The following is a 16,994-nucleotide window of genomic DNA, read 5'->3' on the forward strand; positions in this document are numbered from 1 at the left end:
GAGATAGATAGATAGATATGAGATAGATAGATAGATAGATATGAGATCGATAGATATGAGATAGATAGTAAATGCTGTAAATGTATGAAGGATGTTTATCATTATGTATCTATCCAGATAGAAGGACTTGGGTGGGTGCACGTATAGGGGAGATACTCCAGACTGATAGACTTGGGTTAAATGCAGCTCCCCAAAGGCAGTCCAATCACAGTGCGGTTTATTCCATAGTAGACTCACTGCACAGTATTCAAGTCAAGACTTTGTACTATGGAATAAACCGCACTCTGATTGGACTTCCTTTGGGGATCTGCATTTAACCCAAGTATATCTATCTATCTATCTATCTATCTATCTCCTATCTATCTCCTATCTATCTCCTATCGATCTGTCTATCTATCTATCTATCTATCTCATATCTATCTATCTCATATCTATCTATCTATCTATCTCATATCTATCTATCTATCTATCTATCTATCTATCTATCTCATATCTATCTATCTATCTCATATCTATCGATCTCATATTTATCTATCTCATATCTATCTATCTATCTCATATCTATCTCTCTATCTATCTCATATCTATCTATCTATCTCATATCTATCTCATATCTATCTCATATCTATCCATCTATCTATCTATCTATCTCATATCTATCTCTCTATCTATCTCATATCTATCTATCTATCTATCTATCTCATATCTATCTATCTATCTATCTATCTCATATCTATCTATCTATCTATCTATCTCATATCTATCTATCTATCTATCTATCTCATATCTATCTATCTCATATCTATCTATCTATCTCATATCTATCTATCTCATATCTATCTCATATCTGTCTATCTATCTATCTATCTATCTATCTCATATCTATCTATCTATCTATCTATCTCATATCTATCGATCATCTAAATGGAGTATATGTATCTCTATTAATAGAATATGTATATACTGTATCTATATCCGTGTGTGTAGTTTGTGTCTCTACATATATTTGGAGGTTTTGTATCTATTTAGTGTTTAGAACTGTATGAAGTGTATCCATCTCTGTATGTATAGTGTATTATCTTACATATAATCATGCGCCATGTGTATCTTATATTATTATTTACATTACATTAATAATCAATCAATGATCCAATGATAGATGTAACAATCTCCGGTCTCTGTAGATATCCTTCATATATACCTGTCTAACCTCCGCACATATATATATATGTAGTTATATAGATGTCAGTGTCCTCCTAATATAAACACAGAATCATCTTCCATATAGTATATAGGTGATGTATAGTATATAGGCGATTGCTGTATAGTATATAGTAGATGTATAGTATATAGGTGATGTATAGTATATAGGTGATTGAGGTATAGTATATAGGTGATGTATAGTGTATAGGTGATTGGGGTATAGTGTATAGGTGATGTATAGTATATAGGCGATGTTTAGTATATAGGAGATGTATAGTATACAGGTGATTGCTGTATAGTATATAGTAGATGTATAGTATATAGGAGATGTATAGTATATAGGAGATGTATAGTATACAGGTGATTGCTGTATAGTATATAGTAGATGTATAGTATATAGGTGATGTATAGTATATAGGCGATTGATGTATAGTATATAGTAGATGTATAGTACATAGGTGATGTATAGTATATGGGTGATTCAGGTATAGTATATAGGTGATGTATAGTATATAGGTGATTGATGTATAGTATATAGGTGATGTATAGTATATAGGTGATGTATATTATATAGGTGATTGAGGTATAGTATATAGGTGACGTATAGTATACAGGTGATGTATAGTATATAGGTGATTGCTGTATAGTATATAGTAGATGTATAGTATATATGTGATATATAGTATATTGGTGATTGAGGTATAGTATATAGTAGATGTATAGTATATAGGCGATGTTTAGTATATAGGAGATTGATGTATAGTATATAGGTTATATATATTATATAGGTGATATATAGTATATAGGTGATATATAGTATATAGGTGATATATAGTATATAGGTGATGTATAATATCTCTGCTCCGTCTCTTCTCCACCAGCAACGAATATATAGAGGCAGATATCTCCCCCCGATCACTGATCATTTCCTGCAGTCCTATGTAAAACCGAAGGTAAGTGGTAGCGGTGACTTGTGATTGACACAAACTCCTCTCCCCTATACTTGTCCATTCCCCTGATCCAGTGTTTCCCAACTAGGGTGCCTCCAGCCGTTGCGAAACTACAACTCACAACAGCTGGAGGCACCCTGGTTGAGAAACACTGATAATTTCCTCATCTATTTAACAAATCGTTACTATAAATATTTACTAACTACACTGACTTATATGTATAGTCTGTATATATCTATAGTCTGTATATATGTATAGTCTGTATATATCTATAGTCTGTATATATATATAGTCTGTATATATGTATAGTCTGTATATATCTATAGTCTGTATATATCTATAGTCTGTATATATGTATAGTCTGTATATATCTATAGTCTGTATATATATATAGTCTGTATATATGTATAGTCTGTATATATCTATAGTCTGTATATATCTATAGTCTGTATATATGTATAGTCTGTATATATCTATAGTCTGTATATATATCTATAGTCTGTATATATCTATAGTCTGTATATATATCTATAGTCTGTATATATCTATAGTCTGTATATATGTATAGTCTGTATATATCTATAGTCTGTATATATGTATAGTCTGTATATATCTATAGTCTGTATATATATCTATAGTCTGTATATATCTATAGTCTGTATATATGTATAGTCTGTATATATCTATAGTCTGTATATATGTATAGTCTGTATATATCTATAGTCTGTATATATATCTATAGTCTGTATATATGTATAGTCTGTATATATATCTATAGTCTGTATATATCTATAGTCTGTATATATGTATAGTCTGTATATATCTATAGTCTGTATATATATCTATAGTCTGTATATATCTATAGTCTGTATATATCTATAGTCTGTATATATGTAGTCTGTATATATGTATAGTCTGTATATATGTATAGTCTGTATATATGTATAGTCTGTATATGTATATATGTATAGTTTGTATATGTATATATCTATAGTCTGTATATATGTATAGTCTGTATATATGTATAGTCTGTATATATGTATAGTCTGTATATGTATATATGTATAGTTTGTATATGTATATATCTATAGTCTGTATATATGTATAGTCTGTATATATGTATAGTCTGTATATATCTATAGTCTGTATATATGTATAGTCTGTATATATGTAGTCTGTATATATCTATAGTCTGTATATATCTATAGTCTGTATATGTATATATGTATAGTTTGTATATATGTATAGTCTGTATATATGTATAGTCTGTATATATGTATAGTCTGTATATGTATATATGTATAGTTTGTATATGTATATATCTATAGTCTGTATATATGTATAGTCTGTATATATGTATAGTCTGTATATATCTATAGTCTGTATATATGTATAGTCTGTATATATGTATAGTCTGTATATATGTATAGTCTGTATATGTATATATGTATAGTTTGTATATGTATATATGTATAGTCTGTATATATCTATCGTCTGTATATATGTATAGTCTGTATATGTATATATGTATAGTCTGTATATGTATATATGTATAGTCTGTATATGTATATATGTATAGTCTGTATATATGTGTAGTCTGTATATATGTATAGTCTGTATATGTATATATGTATAGTCTGTATATATCTATCGTCTGTGTATATGTATAGTCTGTATACTCTGTGTGTATCACCCTGTTACCTTGTTCTGTAGATCGCTATATATATATATATATATATATATGTTTCTTTAGTGATGTCTATACACTGCTATATACAGGACAAGGAGCAGTGCTGAATATTTGCACACATGGTTATTATTATTATTTTTTGTGTTTATTATGTAACAGCCGACACAATAAGATTTCTGTCGGCTGTTACATTGTAACTTTGCAGATTTCATGTATTTTCAAAGCAGAAAATATATCGAAATGCAGTTGTGTCAGTTCTATGGGTCCCTGTATATCCTATGTATGACATAAAGAGGGGAGCAGTGATATATATCGGGGATGTACTCATGATGCTATAGAATGTTTAGTATTTCTATTGTAGTGTATTGTGTTTATGTGTCCTATATAATCAATCACAGTCTCTGTTACTTGTTTCTCCCAGATCAGGAAGATGAGAAACCAGGAGGGAGGGCGCAGAAATATACAGAAAAGTCATTTTACTTCATCCACTTACATTACAATATATATATATAAATATATACACATACACACACACACACACACATATATGTATATATTTTCATATGTTCTACATAAACACATAATATACTGTATCATATTATAGATCTTACACATTTATGATGCGTTCTGTACATTATATTTGATAACTGTTACATGCTCTCATTTCCATGCATAGTATATATATATATATACACACTATACAAATATGTTATCAAAATCCATCATACATTATAGATCCTACATATATGTGATCCCTGCATTTTACACATTATTACAGCATATTATGTATGTCATCCCTGTATTATTACTACAGATATATATATATATATATATATATATATATATATATATATATAACTGCTCATAGCGTATATCCGCTGTGTACATATGAGATCTATATAGGCATCTCCCTGTTCATTATATATCATGGATCCTCCGTACACTTGATCCCCATACACGGGATATGCTTTCAGTATGGGTTGTATAGATCTCATGTATACTACACGTTATAGATCCTTCATATATATGATCTATAGGTGTCCATAGATCTCTGTCCATTATATATGATCCTTCATATATGAGATCCCTGTACATGTACGATCTATGTGTTGTGTGGTGCATTGATTTCCCTGTATATAACATATTATATATATCCCTCTATATTACATATTATAGAACTCCCTGTACATTAAATATTATACATCTCCCTATATATTATATATCTCCCTCTATATTACATATTATATATCTCACTGTACATTATATATTATATATCTCCCTGTATATTATATATTATACTTCTCCCTATATATTATATATCTCCCTCTATATTACATATTATAGATCTCCCTGTATATTATATATTATACTTCTCCCTATATATTATATATTATATATCTCACTGTACATTATATATTATATATCTCACTGTACATTATATATTATATATCTCACTGTACATTATATATTATATATCTCCCTGTATATTATATATTATATATCTCCCTGTACATTATATATTATATATCTCCCTGTACATTATATATCTCCCTGTAAAATATATATTATACCTCCCTGTACATTATATATTATATATCTCCCTGTACATTATATATTATATATCTCCCTGTACATTATATATTATATATCTCCCTGTACATTATATATCTCCCTGTAAAATATATATTATACCTCCCTGTACATTATATCTCCCTGTACATTATATATTATATATCTCACTGTACATTATATATTATAAATCTCCCTGTATATTATATATTATATCTCCCTGTACATTATATATTATATATCTCCCTGTACATTATATATTATATATCTCCCTGTATATTATATATTATATATCTCCCTGTACATTATATATTATATATCTCCCTGTATATTATATATTATATATCTCCCTGTACATTATATATTATATATCTCCCTGTATATTATATATTATATATCTCCCTGTATATTATATATTATATATCTCCCTGTATATTATATATTATATCTCCCTGTACATTATATATTATATCTCCCTGTACATTACATATTATATATCTCCCTGTACATTATATATTATATATCTCCCTGTACATTATATATTATATATCTCCCTGTACATTATATATTATATATCTCCCTGTACATTATATATTATATCTCCCTGTACATTATATATTATATCTCCCTGTACATTATATATTATATCTCCCTGTACATTATATATTATATATCTCCCTGTACATTATATATTATATCTCCCTGTACATTATATATTATATCTCCCTGTACATTACATATTATATATCTCCCTGTACATTATATATTATATATCTCCCTGTACATTATATATTATATATCTCCCTGTACATTATATATTATATATCTCCCTGTATATTATATATTATATATCTCCCTGTACATTACATATTATATATCTCCCTGTACATTATATATTATATATCTCCCTGTACATTATATATTATATATCTCACTGTACATTATATATTATATATCTCCCTGTATATTATATATTATATATCTCCCTGTACATTACATATTATATATCTCCCTGTACATTATATATTATATATCTCCCTGTACATTATGTATTATATATCTCCCTGTACATTATATATTATATATCTCCCTGTACATTATGTATTATATATCTCCCTGTACATTATATATTATATATCTCCCTGTACATTATGTATTATATATCTCCCTGTACATTATATATTATATATCTCCCTGTACATTATATATTATATATCTCCCTGTACATTATATATCTCCCTGTACATTACATATTATATATCTCCCTGTACATTATATATCTCCCTGTACATTACATATTATATATCTCCCTGTACATTACATATTATATATCTCCCTGTACATTACATATTATATATCTCCCTGTACATTATATATTATATATCTCACTGTACATTACATATTATATATCTCCCTGTACATTACATATTATATATCTCCCTGTACATTATATATTATATATCTCCCTGTACATTATATATTATATATCTCCCTGTACATTACATATTATATATCTCCCTGTACATTATATATTATATATCTCCCTGTACATTATATATTATATATCTCCCTGTACATTATATATTATATATCTCACTGTACATTACATATTATATATCTCCCTGTACATTATATATTATATCTCCCTGTACATTATATATTATATATCTCCCTGTACATTATATATTATATATCTCCCTGTACATTATGTATTATATATCTCCCTGTACATTATATATTATATATCTCCCTGTACATTATGTATTATATATCTCCCTGTACATTATATATTATATATCTCCCTGTACATTATATATTATATATCTCCCTGTACATTATATATTATATATCTCACTGTACATTATATATTATATATCTCCCTGTACATTACATATTATATATCTCCCTGTACATTATATATTATAGATCTCCCTGTATATTATATATTATATATCTCCCTGTATATTATATATTATATCTCCCTGTACATTATATATTATATATCTCCCTGTACATTACATATTATATATCTCCCTGTACACTATATATTATATATCTCCCTGTACATTATATATTATATATCTCCCTGTACATTATGTATTATATATCTCCCTGTACATTATATATTATATATCTCCCTGTACATTATGTATTATATATCTCCCTGTACATTATATATTATATATCTCCCTGTACATTATGTATTATATATCTCCCTGTACATTACATATTATATATCTCCCTGTACACTATATATTATATATCTCCCTGTACATTACATATTATATATCTCCCTGTACATTATATATTATATATCTCCCTGTACATTATATATTATATATCTCACTGTACATTATATATTATATATCTCCCTGTACATTATATATTATATATCTCCCTGTACATTACATATTATATATCTCCCTGTACATTACATATTATATATCTCCCTGTACATTATATATTATATATCTCCCTGTATATTATATATTATATATCTCCCTGTACATTACATATTATATATCTCCCTGTACATTATATATTATATATCTCCCTGTACATTACATATTATATATCTCCCTGTACATTACATATTATATATCTCCCTGTACATTATATATTATATATCTCCCTGTACATTATATATTATATATCTCACTGTACATTATGTATTATATATCTCCCTGTACATTATGTATTATATATCTCCCTGTACATTATATATTATATATCTCACTGTACATTATATATTATATATCTCCCTGTACATTATATATTATATATCTCCCTGTACATTATATATTATATATCTCCCTGTACATTATATATTATATATCTCCCTGTACATTATATATTATATATCTCCCTGTACATTATATATTATATATCTCCCTGTATATTCTATATTATATATCTCCCTGTACATTACATATTATATATCTCCCTGTACACTATATATTATATATCTCCCTGTACATTACATATTATATATCTCCCTGTACACTATATATTATATATATCCCTGTACATTACATATTATATATCTCCCTGTACATTATATATTATATATCTCCCTGTACATTACATATTATATATCTCCCTGTACATTATATATTATATATCTCCCTGTATATTATATATTATATATCTCCCTGTACATTATATATCTCCCTGTATATTATATATTATATATCTCCCTGTACATTATATATCTCCCTGTACATTACATATTATATATCTCCCTGTACATTACACATTATATATCTCCCTGTATATTATATATTATATATCTCCCTGTACATTATATATCTCCCTGTATATTATATATTATATATCTCCCTGTACATTACACATTATATATCTCCCTGTATATTATATATTATATATCTCCCTGTACATTATATATCTCCCTGTATATTATATATTATATATCTCCCTGTACATTATATATTATATATCTCCCTGTACATTATATATTATATATCTCACTGTACATTATATATTATATATCTCCCTGTACACTATATATATATATCTGTCCATTACATATATCTGTACATTACATATATCTGTACATTATCTCTGTATTAGATACTAGACTTCATTCTCCGGTTTCTTGGGGTTAATTTTAGGCACTTCCCTCCCTCAGATCCTTTGTATTCTTCCCTTTTAATGTAAATGATTCTCCCTGAAGTCAATTTGCTGAAATTAGCGCAAATATCTGACATCCGAAGCGGCTAATTCCCGCCGCAGATTGCTGTAATTGCTGCGTTTAGTCTGCGCCTTATTACCGCCGCACTATCATTGTGTGCAGTGTGAATAGTGAGCGGTGCGGTAATGCGCAGGACTCCCCGCCAGCCTTGCTATTAGATGATTAGCGGAGGGCAGTGCCAGCGCCGGTGCCCAGGAGGGGGGCGGCTCCTGCTGCAGGCGGCACATAGTCATAATGACAATCAATTAGACGGAGGAGGAAGGAAATGAGCGGCGGCTCCGGGTCTGGCCCGACCGCGTCCTCCATATGTATGAGCCGGGCGCCGTACACACCAGGCAATCAGGCGCTAATGAACGCTTGCGGCGGCGGCGCACAGGGCATTCTCCTCCATGCCCGGAATAAAGTGGATTAATCTCAGCCCGGGTGGTTTCACTGTCACAATCCACAGGAGGAAAACTCCAATCATTCTATGTAAAACAAGAGTCACAAGTCTCTGCGGACCCTCAGAGCCCCTCACACCTCCCCACCCCCACCCCTTGTATTCTACAGCTGAAATGAGTCATTTATCTTCCTATTCTTGGATCATATTCTCTGTGGATACAATGAAACAAACAGGAACATCTGAAGACCTTGTCAGGAAGGGGGGGAGTATATTTGGGGTATACCTTAAATCTTTTCTGGATCACATAGCTCTGTCTCATGGTGATAATACCTTACCTTACTTCTCTGTCCCCTCTAATCTTCTCTGTCCTCCAGACCCCTCTGTCCTCTCCTCCACACTCCTCCGTCCTCCTCCAGATCCTTCTGTCCATTCCTCCAGACTCCTCTGTCCTCCTCAACTCCCCTTTCCTTCCCCAGACTTCTCTGTCCTCCTCCAGACTTTTCTGTCCTCCTCCAGACTCCTCTGTCCTCCTCTAGATTTCTCTGTCCTCCTCCAGACTCCTCTGTCCTCCTCCAGACTCCCCTCTCCTTCTCCAGACTTCTCTGTCCTCCTCCAGACTCCTCTGTCCTCCTCAACTCCCCTTTCCTTCCCCAGACTTCTCTGTCCTCCTTCAGACTTTTCTGTCCTCCTCCAGACTCCTCTGTCCTCCTCTAGATTTCTCTGTCCTCCTCCAGACTCCTCTGTCCTCCTCCAGACTCCCCTCTCCTTCTCCAGACTTCTCTGTCCTCCTCCAGACTCCTCTGTCCTCCTCAACTCCCATTTCCTTCCCCAGACTTCTCTGTCCTCCTCCAGACTTTGCTGTCCTCCTCCAGACTCCTCTGTCCTCCTCTAGATTTCTCTGTCCTCCTCCAGACTCCTCTGTCCTCCTCCAGACTCCCCTCTCCTTCTCCAGACTTCTCTGTCCTCCTCCAGACTCCTCTGTCCTCCTCAACTCCCCTTTCCTTCCCCAGACTTCTCTGTCCTCCTCCAGACTTTACTGTCCTCCTCCAGACTCCTCTGTCTTCCTCTTGATTTCTCTGTCCTCCTCCAGACTCCTCTGTCCTCCTCCAGACTCCCCTCTCCTTCTCCAGACTTCTCTGTCCTCCTCCAGACTCCTCTGTCCTCCTCAACTCCCCTTTCCTTCCCCAGACTTCTCTGTCCTCCTCCAGACTTTTCTGTCCTCCTCCAGACTCCTCTGTCCTCCTCTAGATTTCTCTGTCCTCCTCCAGACTCCTCTGTCCTCCTCCAGACTCCCCTCTCCTTCTCCAGACTTCTCTGTCCTCCTCCAGACTCCTCTGTCCTCCTCAACTCCCCTTTCCTTCCCCAGACTTCTCTGTCCTTCTCCAGACTTCTCTGTCCTCCTCCAGACTCCTCTGTCCTACTCCAGACTCCTCTGTCCTCCTCCAGACTCCCCTCTCCTTCTCCAGACTTCTCTGTCCTTCTCCAGACTCCTCTGTCCTACTCCAGACTTCTCTGTCCTCCTCCAGACTCCTCTGTCCTTCTCCAGACTTCTATGTCCTCCTCCAGACTTCTCTGTCCTCCTACAGACTCCTCTGTCCTACTCCAGACTCCTCTGTCCTTCTCCAGACTTCTCTGTCCTCCTCCTGACTCCTCTGTCCTTCTCCAGACTTCTATGTCCTACTCTAGACTTCTCTGTCCTCCTCCGGACTCCCCTCTCCTTCTCCTGACTTCTCTGTCCTCCTCCAGACTCCTCTGTCATCCTCCAGACTCTTCTGTTCTTCTCCAGACCTTTCTGTCCACTCCTCTGTCCTCCTCCAGACCCCCCCTTCTCTGTGACTCCTCTGTCCTCCTCCAGACCCCCCCTTCTCTGTGACTCCTCTGTCCTCCTCCAGACCCCCCCTTCTCTGTGACTCCTCTGTCCTCCTCCAGACCCCCCCTTCTCTGTGACTCCTCTGTCCTCCTCCAGACCCCCCCTTCTCTGTGACTCCTCCGTCATCCTCCAGACTCTTCTTTTCTTCTCCAGACCTTTCTGTCCACTCCTCTGTCCTCCTCCAGACCCCCCTTCTCTGTGACTCCTCTGTCCTCCTCCAGACCCCCCTTCTCTGTGACTCCTCTGTCCTCCTCCAGACCCTTCTCTGTGACTCCTCTTTCCTCCTCCAGACCCCCCCTTCTCTGTGACTCCTCCGTCATCCTCCAGACTCTTCTTTTCTTCTCCAGACCTTTCTGTCCACTTCTCTGTCCTCCTCCAGACCCCCCTTCTCTGTGACTCCTCTGTCCCCTCCAGACTCTTCATCTCCTCCAGACTCTCTGCACACTGGCAGCTGCTTTTCTCTCCAATATACCCAATCCTTATTGCTCCAACATTTGCCTGGGGAGATTTGGGACACTATTTCATGGTCATCCAGTTCTTTGGAATTCATTGGGTTCTTCCGTCCTTCATCTTATGGGTTTTGCGTATTGATAAAGGTTTATCTCGATAAGAATATGTTTTTGATAATGTATGGAAAAACATCTGAGCTAAAATTCCTGTTCTGTACTACAAGGATAAAGCTATCTCAGTTGACAGTCTAGATCAGTTCTGGTACCCAAAAATGTTATGTTTAATAAGAATAAAAATCCCGAGGTCTCCACTGGTTATATTCCAGCTTGGGAGCTTCACTGATTCTGCAGACACTGTAATAAAAGGTATTTAGGTACTTCCCTGCCAGTGCCTTCCTCTTGGATAACATTACCATCAAAATACATTTTACTGTACTACTAGATGTGCTTTATGCTTAATGTTCAAGGGGACTTTAACACATGTTAGCCCCCCAGAATAGGTGACTAGTCTCAGTGATGGCTCCTGCAGAAAACAGGGCTTCCCGATTACATACCTTTCTGTAGCAAACTCTCAAAAGATGCAGCAGTACTGAGGACATTATAGAGCAGTACTAAAAAGTTTAACCTGAATCAAGCACTTATTGTGAGACAGGCTTGAGTCTATGTCTTTGCTTCTTCCTGCATCTCCGTTCCTCCTCACTCACCCTGTCCCTTCCCTGTAAAGGTGTACACACCCCCTCGTGACATCAGACCACGACCCTCAATGCATAGACTTGCATTGAGGGGACGTGGTCTGATATCACGAGTGGCGTGGCCGACCCCCACAGCATGCACACAGCGTTTGGAACTAAATGTTCCGACTGCTGGCCAGTGAACTACCCTTTCAAACAAGCAGCACTTTTCTCTGATAAGATATACACCGCTCAAAACAATAAAGGGAGCACTTAAAGGACAACTGCAGTGGCAAACATTTATATATGTCCATGCCCGGGCCTCAAAAATAAACAAAATAAACTCGTACATACCTTCCTACGAGCCCCCGTTGGTCCGGCACAGGCCTCACGGTCCGGCAGCTAACCACATTCTACTTCCTGGGGACAGGGACGTCACAGAGCTGTCGGCGTATCACCGGCCGTAGCGATGTCCCGCCCCGGTCGGTGATAGGCTGAGCCCACTGTCATTTAAGAAGCCGGCCAGAGATCCTTACATGACAGTGGGCTCAGCCTATCACAGACTGGGGCGGGACATCGCCACGGCCGGTGATACGCCAACGACTCTGCGGCGTCCCCAGGAAGTGGAATGAAGTCAGCACTGCCAGACCGTGAGGCCTGTGCCGGACCAACGGGGGCTCGTAGGAAGATATATATGAGTTTATTTTGTTTATTTTTGAGGCACGGGCACATATAAATGTTTGCCACTGCAGTTGTCCTTTAAACAACACAATGTAACTCCAAGTCACTGACACTTCTGTGAGATCACACTGTCCACTCAGGAAGAACACTGATTGACAATCAATTTCACATGCTGTTGTGCAAATGGAACAGACAACAGGTGGAAATTATAGGCAATTAGTAAGACACCCCAATAAAGGAGTGGTTCTGCAGATGGTGACTACAGACCACTTCTCAGTTCCTTTGCTTCCTGGCTGATGTTTTGGTCACTTTAGATTGCTGGCAGTGCTTTCACTCTAGTGGTAGCACGAGACGGAGTCTACAACCCACACAAGTGGCTCAGGTAGTGCAGCTCATCCAGGATGGCACATCAATGTGAGCTGTGGCAAGAAGGTTTGCTGTGTCTGTCAGCGTAGTGTCCAGAGCATGGAGACGCTACCAGGAGACAGGCCGGTACATCAGGAGACATGGAGGAGGATGTAGGAGGGCAACAACCCAGCAGCAGGACCGCTACATCTTCCTTTGTGCAAGGAGGAGTAATGGCAGAGCCCTGCAAAATGACATCCAGCAGGCCACAAATGTGCATGTGTCCACTCAAACGGTCAGAAACAGACTCCATGAAGGTGGTATGAGGGCCCAACGTCCACAGGTGGGGATTGTGCTTACAGCCCAACACCGTGCAGGACGTTTGCCATTTTCCAGAGAACACCAAGATTGGCAAATTCACCACTGGTGCCCTGTGCTCTTCACAGATGAAATCAGGTTCACACTGAGCACATGTGACAGACGTGACAGAGACTGGAGACGCCGTGGAGAACGTTCTGCTGCCTGCAACATCTTCCAGCATGACCGGTTTTGCAGTGGGTCAGTAATGCTGTAGGATGGCATTTCTTTGGGGGGGGGGGGGGCACACAGCGCTCCATGTGCTTGCCAGAGGTAGCCTGACTGCCATTAGGTACAAGATGAGATCCTCAGCCCCCTTGTGAGACCATATGCTGGTGCGGTTGGCCCTGGGTTTCTCCTAATACAAGACAATGCTAGACCTCATGAGGCTGGAGTGTGTCAGCAGTTCCTACAAGAGGAAGGCATTGATGCTATGGACTGGCCGCCCATTCCCCTGAATCCGATTGAGCACATCTGGGACGTCTTGGTCCATCCACCACAGACTGTCCAGGAGTTGGCGGATGCTTTAGTCCAGGTCTGGGAGGACATCCCTCAGGAGACCATCCTCCACCTCATCAGGATCATGCCCAGGCGTTGTAGGGAGGTCATACGGGCACGTGGAGGCCACACACACTACTGAGCCTCATTGGGACTTGTATTAAGGACATTACATAAAGTTGTATCAGCCTGTAGTGGGGTTTTCCACTGTGATGTTGAGTGTGACTCCATATCCAGACCTCCATGGGTCGATACATTTGATTTCCATTGATAATTTTTGTGTGATTTTGTTGTCAGAACATTCAACTATGTAAAGACGAAAGTATTTCATACGATCAGTTCATTCATTCAGATCTAGGACGTGTTATCTTAGTGTTCCCTTTATTTTTCTGAGCAGTGTTATAGAGTTTGTTAGATTTGCTTGTACTATTGATTTATTCACGGTTCTTTTACATGACACTTTAAGTTTTCTCTTGAACATTGTGATACCCCAAATAATCATGTAATTTCCAGCGAGGGGACGCCTCGACATTGAGGCAGATTATATAAACACAGTACAACAAATAATGGCTGAATCTTTCCTTCCATTTTCAGTGTTTTTCAGACAGTAATGGAGATGAGAAAGTAGAAGAGAAAATAACCTGAAAACAAGATCTGTGCTGCACATGTGACCTTTACAGAAAGCTTAAGTGGTCGCACTGTATTAGAGAAATCCATAAGAGTGGGGGGGATCAGTGCAGAGCGTACACCGCTCTTCTGCAGGGGACAGGTCACCAACAACATGGCTGCAAAATGGATGGAGCCCGGAGCTATTGTCCGCTGGTGTCAGCGTCCTTGCTTATTCGTAATAAACAGAGACTCTTATGAGAAGATGTTTCTCCATCAGATGGATTGTGCAGTTTATCAATAACATTTTGTGACCGTGTAGTTGGGAGACAGAGGACGATCGGGGAATCTTATAATTTTGTGTAGGACCCTCTGATATAAAATGGTGTTAAAGCGTACCTGTCATATCAAAGAAAACACATAACGATTCTATATATATATATATATATATATATATATACTCACTAGGTCATGCAGATTCTTTACATGTCTTTTTTATGTGTCTAGCTTCTATATTTTATACGATTCAATTCTGGCCCAATGACACATGTAGAGATATAGATAAATCACAACAATATAACCCAGAGAGGTTAAATAAAGCCTCTATGATACATGTGTCAATAATAATAAAATGTAACTTTTATTTGTGTATTTACTAATAAATGAATAAGGTGAGAAACACACGTTTTAAAACCACAGTGCCACGGGGGTACCTATACGAATGTTGGAAGGGGCCAATCAGGTCCTCATCAGTTAAAGCAACAGGAGTTGGTGGGTCTGATAATATTGCTTAATAACAGATTGCGACATCAAGCGGTATATAGGTCTGTAGACGTTGTGGTTGGACCTAATTTCGGGTCTATATATGTTTTTGATATACTGTATATGCATACAAGAAGTGCCTGGAGTATAAGATCCTACGCATTGAGATTAAAGCTAAAAAAGAAAGATAGACGTATAAAGATCAAAATATATACATTTTATTGAACATAACTGCATCACAAACACACATTTAAAACCATTTAAGAAAACATATTAACAGAGACAAAAGTGCAGAATGGGAGGTCTACTTGGTAAATGAATACACGTGTGTACGCTGAACCAACATGCAGCGTATCCTATATAAATTGTAAAAGTTCGTATGGTAGATATGCATGCGGCACTGTGAGTACGGGGATGTAGTGCAGTCTCTCTGGGCAACGCTCACACTTATAGTGCTGTGGTGACAGTGGTGCTCTGGCTAGTAAAAAGCGTTCATATGTATCCAACAAAGTAAGAGACGAAATGATAGCCGGCACTCACCAGTCTTCTTAATATTCTTCTTTATTATACTCACATTAAGGATAGGTAGGGAACAGACGTAGGGGGGTTACATGGGCAACAAAGCTCCGTTTCGTGCAGCAGGTGCACTTCGTCCGGCCATTCGATGGCCGGACGAAGTGCACCTGCTGCACGAAACGGAGCTTTGTTGCCCATGTAACCCCCCTACGTCTGTTCCCTACCTATCCTTAATGTGAGTATAATAAAGAAGAATATTAAGAAGACTGGTGAGTGCCGGCTATCATTTCGTCTCTTACTTTGTTGGATATATATAAATTGTAAGCCCACTAATGCTGCAGTTAAGGGTAGAAAAAGTATACATATAATGCAGTAAAAGGGGGGGAGGGGGGAATACAAGTATCACCTAGTGGAAGAATAGTAGGACCTCCGACACCATCCGACGTTTCGCATTAATAGCTTCTTCCGGGGCGTGATATACTGTATATATTCACCACTCAAGATAATATTGGGTGACAGGCGGCTACAAACCACACCTGCAGATGCAGTTTGAACATCACTTATATATATTTATAAGCACCCCAACTCCATACGTTGCTTAGGTGACCAGCCACTAGCTCCTGCTGTGCACCGCAGGTGTAAGCTAGATGGTAACTAGTTGGGCTATTAGCTTATTTGTGTTGCATTAGGCCCAGTGGAACTGCTATTAAAACAGAAAACTGTCACACCCCAA

General features: G+C 36.9%; 1 long non-coding RNA gene across 1 annotated transcript in view; it reads left to right on the forward strand.

Moving 5' to 3' along the window:
* LOC130294371 (uncharacterized) overlaps positions 1-15,584 on the forward strand; it is a 16,719-nt gene extending 1,135 nt beyond the window's left edge. The window contains exons 2-3 of the long non-coding RNA XR_008848471.1: positions 2,085-2,156; positions 14,972-15,584. This is a non-coding gene — a long non-coding RNA (uncharacterized LOC130294371). The remainder of the gene's footprint in view (positions 1-2,084; positions 2,157-14,971) is intronic.
* Positions 15,585-16,994: the final 1,410 nt, after the last annotated feature.

The sequence above is a fragment of the Hyla sarda genome, chromosome 10 (assembly GCF_029499605.1).
Source record: "Hyla sarda isolate aHylSar1 chromosome 10, aHylSar1.hap1, whole genome shotgun sequence".
Taxonomy (NCBI): domain Eukaryota; kingdom Metazoa; phylum Chordata; class Amphibia; order Anura; family Hylidae; genus Hyla; species Hyla sarda.